A 6,190-nucleotide genomic window follows, 5' to 3' on the forward strand; every position below is an offset into this window, starting at 1 on the left:
CTTTTGTTGTAAGGTACTAACATTCCTAAAGTTCACTTCTGGGTACAAAAATGAACAAAAATGAAACATATCAGTCTATTGTTTGTTTGGTTTTTTTTTGGCAGAATGATTGCTATTCTCTGTAATAGACTGCCAAGAAGTTGATGTGTTCATGCAAAGGTGTCTGTTACTATCATGAGAGAAGAGGACAAACTGTGTCTAAATAGAATAGCAAAAGAGGGGGAAGGTCCAGATGGGCAACTGCATAGGAGAAGGACAGCAGAGCTTACAGGTCCTCAGTTGATCTCTTCATTAAATTCACACTGAATGCCAGTGTCATCTGTCACAGAAAAAGATGATTCCAGAATGCTGACCATAATACGCTTTTCCAGTCATCTTCTGTCCAATGTCTGCATTCTTTTCCCATTTTAACCTATTCCTTCTTTTTTTCAGTTCCAGTACAGTAATGGATTTTTCTTTCAAACTTTGTTTTTAAGGGCAGCATTCCAGAATCATTTTTCATTGTTATGGTGATGCTTGTATTTGCTGTGATAATTGCTACGGCAAAGGACTGAACACTTATATAAATCAAAAAATTTCAGTTTTTGATTTTAATAAATTTGCAAACCTTTCTGAAAACATTTTTTTCACTTTTTTGTTAAGAATTATTGAGTGTAGTTTGGTAAAAATGTCAAATTTATTAACTTAACATTAGATCTACAACACAGTAGAGTGTGCAGAAAGTGATAGCGTCTGAATATTTTGCAAATCCACTGTATATATGAATGTGCATATTAATATATACATTTTCAGTATACCTGTTGTTAAGAAAGATGCTATATTACGCCTGACCCAACACAGACTTAACACAGGAGGCACGTATAAAACAAAAGACTTTTATTTTTCTTCAGCTGGAGGGCACCTCTTCCCCGTAATCCCTCCAGCCACACCACAGTCCCAAGCACTAATCACTGAGTCACCACACTCCTCTCTTTCACCACCACTCCTCCACAGCTTTGTCCTCCTTCCACCCGACTCCGGCCGAGTGGTGGTTTCTGGCTCCCTTTTATCAGGCACCAGGTGGTGGATTGCTGGCCTCCAGCTGCACTTCCAGGTGCGGTGAAGCCAGTGCCCAAAAGGGGCCAGTTGTTCCTGGCGGCACCTGCGGAACCACAGAGCTGCACAGAACTCCAATCCCCATGAAGCCCTGGGGGAGTCCCAGGCACCGCTGCAACCCAGGGATCCTGCCATCTAGCGTTCAAGGGGAGATACTGGGCTTCCCACCCTTGTCTGCCTGGCAGATGTGGTGAAGGGACATCCCGGCCAGGCATGGGCCCCGGCCATATGCCACACTGTATATATACAAACTCAGGTAATTTGAAAATTTACTTTGACTTGTATTCAGTCAAAAATGGTATAAAGGCATGTTTAATCTCATCAACTGCATTATTTTTTTTGAGGATATACATTTATTCTGAAATCAATGCCAACAACACATTCCAAAAATGTTGTGGCAGGCATAGGTTAAGGCTAATAGCACTGTGAGAAGTTGAGATAACAAGATAATGTTAAAAAGATTAAACAGTCATTTTCTGTATATAAGGAGCATCAAATAAAGGCCTGGTCCTTGATGAGCAAGGATCTGAGAACAACATTCCCCAAAGACAAATCAGTAGGAATTTGGGCATTTAACTCTTAAAAGTACACAATGTAATTAAATAAATCCCAGGGCATAAAGGGGAAGGCCGAAATCCATTTCTAAAATTGCGTGATGTGTTATCCCACAGACATTGCTGTCTTAAAAACCATCATGCGTCTCTAATGGGTATCATGACATGGGCTCAGAAATACTTCGGTAAACCTGTGTGAGTTAATACCTTTCGCCAGATAAAGCTTTACTATGCAAAGGAGAAGCCACACATCAACACTGTCCTAACGCACCATCAACTTTACTGGGCTTGATCTCATCTGAGATGGAAAGCAATTTAGTGGAATCATGCCTTGTGGTCCAACAAGACAACATTTCAAATAGTTTTTGAGGAAAAACAGCCGTCATGTTCTCTGGGCCAAAGAGGAAAAGGACCATCCAAACTGTTATCAGTTTCAGGTCTAAAAGCCAGCAACTGTCATGGTACAAGGGTATGTCAGTGCCCACAGAATAGGTAACTTGCACAAATGTGAGGGCACCAATACTGCAAAAAGATATGTCCAGATTTTGGAGCAATATATGCTGCTATATATGTGAATTTCCCCTTGGGGTCAATAAAGTATCTATCTAATCTATCCACATTTTGCCTGGCTACGGAAGCAGAGAAGACAGGTACTAGATTGGCCTATCAGCAGTCGTAACCTGTCTATGACTGAGAAGGTGTGGTACATTGTGAAGCACCAAATACAACAAGAAAAGCCCTGTACAACTGTGCAGCTAAAGATATGCATTACGGATGAACTGGGAAAAATGCAGCCTGCTAAACTTAACCAAATTGTGTCTTCAGTGCCCAAATGCTTAATACAGTAAGTGATATTGAATGAAATGGTGATATTACAAAGTGGTAAACACTTAACTGGTCCACCTTTTTTGGAGCTTGTTGAAATTATCATATCTGACATGAGTGTATATTTACAAAAAATCAATTAAATTCTAAAGTTAAAATATCAAATAATGTGTTTAGTATTTTCAGTATAATACAGGGTGAATAGAGTTTACAGATCACTCCTTTCAGTTTTTATTAGCAATTTGTAGAATGCCCCAACTTTTTTAAAATTGAGGTTGTACATTGTGGCCTGTAGGGGTGATCACTGAAGCCTAAAACTCAACTACACAAAGACAGACCAGGTTCAAGTAAAGGTATTTTTATTAAACAAAGTACCTTTCCACAGGACTTGTTTCCCCAATCGCAACAATACAATCCTCTCTTCTGTCCTTCCTTCCTTTTCCCTCTTTTACTCCTCCAGGCAAGAGTTGTCTTCTTCCTCCCAACTCTGACTCCATGACCTAACTGGAGGGCTCTCTTTTAACTCCAGGCCCAAAAGTGCTTTTGGTACTGAACCAATTGCCTCCAGGAAGCACTTCTGGGTCATGCAGGACTACAGTGGACCTTGTATCATCACTATGCCACAACTCCCCCGGCAGTCACCACAGAACTTGACAAGGGAGGCCCATAGGACCACAACTCCCATGCTGCACTGCAGGCATCCATAATGGGACTTGCCAGATGGGATCTGCCCATAGCAAGCACCCACCCACTGTACAGTCCTTTTGGTTTCCACATCCATCTTGAGTGTTTCTCAGTGGCTGTTAGGATGCCAGCCTCACTGTAGCCACTGTAATGTCCTTTTGCATTCGGCTCCTTGCATGGAAACAAGATATTGTCATTCCCCCTCTGATTTTCTGTTAAGTTCAATTTCAAACTGTTTTACCATTTTTGTGATGGACTAATGTTCCCTTTCCTATCAGAACATTCTGCAATGCCTCAGAAACACCTAATGAAATATGCAAGCTCAGAAAATAAATGGATGGATGGATGAATGTCATTCTACAGCATGTGACTGTTGTTGTGTCCTAACGAATTCAGTCATTATCTTGTAGTACTGGGAACCTGATTTATGTCCTGTCAGAGGTGCAATCCATATGGAGATTGAATATTCTTTATCAAGCTTTCTCACACTCTGCTTTTTCATTATTTTTCGTTTCTTATTTATTTGATATCCTTTATTAATCACTGAAGGAAACATGCTTTTTCACATGAGTCTTGGGGGTGTCAGAGTGCAGGCTCAGCATTTCTGGAACAATTTTCATGTTAAGGGCCTTTATCAAGGGCCCAATGGAGTTGGATCCCTTCTGGCAGTAACAAGATTTGAACCAACAACCTTCCAGATACTAGAGACCCTTAGCCTCAAAGCCACCAATTCACCTATATCCTTGTTTCAAAAATCAGTTTAATATATGATCCCCAGATAGGGGACATATCAAATGTTAAACTGATAAGAACAGATACTACACTGTTTTCTAGCCAAAAGGCTGTGAAGCCTTATAAAGTTATGGCAGGGTTTGCTGAAATACTATTTTGCATCTCTGATATATCAAATTCTCTTTCTTGGAATTACTAACAAGTAAATAGCCTGCTGTCACTTATTTATCAGTACATTAAAGGTGAGGGGGAGAGAAATTTACAACAGTGTCCTCCAACAGTGAGGGAACCAAAGGTAAAATCTGAACCCTGCAGGTATTAGTGACTGTTTTACTTGTAGTGGCTTGAACAGCTCGGTGCTTTTTGCTGTAGGCGGGAGAATCACACTTCATTTCTGCCTTTTGCACTTTCACCCTATCATAGTCCAAAGTCAATTAATGCTGAGAATAGCTTGTCTGATTTATGTGTCCTGTTTTAGACTTTTTCTTGAAAATTGAGAACAAACTAACAAAACTACTGTCCACAAGTATGCAAATATATCATTAAGTAATAAAGAATCACTATTTTTTTTCTTTTTGTACGATGAACTATGAGATAATTGTTATGTCCCGCATGGCTTAAGCAAACTTAGCATGACCAAGATAGTAGCTGCTAATTGACACCCTCAAGCAGACTCCCAGGATCGTCTGTTAGTCAGAATTCTGACTCACAAAGAGAATGCAGGCAAGGCTGTCAGTCGCATTGCACTTCTTCAACAATAAGCCCACAAAATGTCTTTCTTTCCAATGTCCAAATGTTACTCTACATTGCTAACACGTTAATGTGTAGCATTTATATAATTCTTGCATTTTTCATCGCCTTCTAAATTTAAACAGGAAAAGCAATTCTCAACAGGTTTCCATAAGAATTAATTTATTCTATCAAAACATTTGCTTTTTTTTGCTTTGCCCACACCTGCAACTTCCTTTGTAGCATTGACATTAACAATGATATAATTTCTGATATTGCTGGGCAATTCCAGTTTGAATCATTTCAGTTCATGCATGTCACCCTGAACCTGTGTTTTAAAGGTTTGGATGCTTACCCTTACAGCTGCACTGCAAACCACTTTTAGTATAGGGGTGTGTGAAAAGCATTTGCTCCATAAATTTCCAGAAAGCTAGAAAATGTCAGTTTCAAAAGTTCTAGTTACTGTTTATAACAGCTCTTATCTACAGAACTTAAAAACTTTATCTAGGATCAGTGAATTCTTCATTTTCCCTTCTGTTGTGGATATAATTTTTGTATTTTAAGCCCTAACAAAGCATACTGCCCTCCTATACTGGTGTCCATCTGCCAACAGAAACTAGTATGAAGGCTTGCTGCCCAAAATACAGTGGCTACACACATACCCTTCACTTGCACTGTTTACATTAAATTTTATTGTATGCCTCCTAGCTTAATGGCAATTATTCATGATGAAATCTTATCTGGTCAACTAGCAAAATGAGCCAATATGCCTAGTTTTATTTATTTCAAGAAAACTGATAAAAAAAAAAAAAACATGGATGAATAATTAAATTAAATACAAGGGGAAAGATCAGGATAACAAGTAATATGAGATACTGAAATTAGAAACTGTAATTATATTAAAAATACTATGAGAAGCACTTATATGACATTGTCCAAAAATACAAATATACGGGCAATCAAAAAGACATAATGTTTCAAAGACAGGGGCTAAGCAGTGACTTAAATTCAAGAATCAATCTGATGATAATTTCTTCTGGTAGAAAGCAGGAATAAGCTGTTCAAATATTAAAATATTTCATCACTGAAACAGAAAAGCAATAAATTATTCAAAAGACACACATAATCCCTCTGACTGATATGATTGTAATATTATAGCTGAAAGGAAAGCAAAATGCTACGATGTTATCTGAGAGCAATTAGCAAAACAAAGCAGTCTTTCAGGAGGATAGAGGTGCATGAGGAATGTGCATTTAATGGCAGTTTGTATAAAGTAGGTGTAATATTCTATAGTAGTTTTATTTGTCACACTGTAGATGAACTGTATATACAGTAGCACCTTGTATGTCCATCTACAGTGTACAGCACAAATGAGTATATGCCCAGTGAACATAAATATATTTATTTCTATGTGTAAATTGTCACCATTACAATTCATGGAAAGATAACAAATTTTAAATTCTTAAACATATACATAACAACAACATGATACATCATCAATACCTGTAAAATAAATAAATTAGACAACATTGCTTAAATCAAGGGTGGCAAAAATGGGTAATAATCCAGTA

General features: G+C 38.3%; 1 non-coding gene across 1 annotated transcript; it reads right to left on the reverse strand.

Annotated features, from left to right (window-relative positions):
• Window positions 1-3,813: 3,813 nt before the first annotated feature.
• Window positions 3,814-4,012, reverse strand: LOC120534777. Its single transcript, XR_005634797.1, has one exon. It is a non-coding gene; the product is annotated as a U2 spliceosomal RNA (small nuclear RNA).
• Window positions 4,013-6,190: the final 2,178 nt, after the last annotated feature.

The sequence above is a fragment of the Polypterus senegalus genome, chromosome 8, assembly GCF_016835505.1.
Source record: "Polypterus senegalus isolate Bchr_013 chromosome 8, ASM1683550v1, whole genome shotgun sequence".
Lineage (NCBI taxonomy): Eukaryota > Metazoa > Chordata > Cladistia > Polypteriformes > Polypteridae > Polypterus > Polypterus senegalus.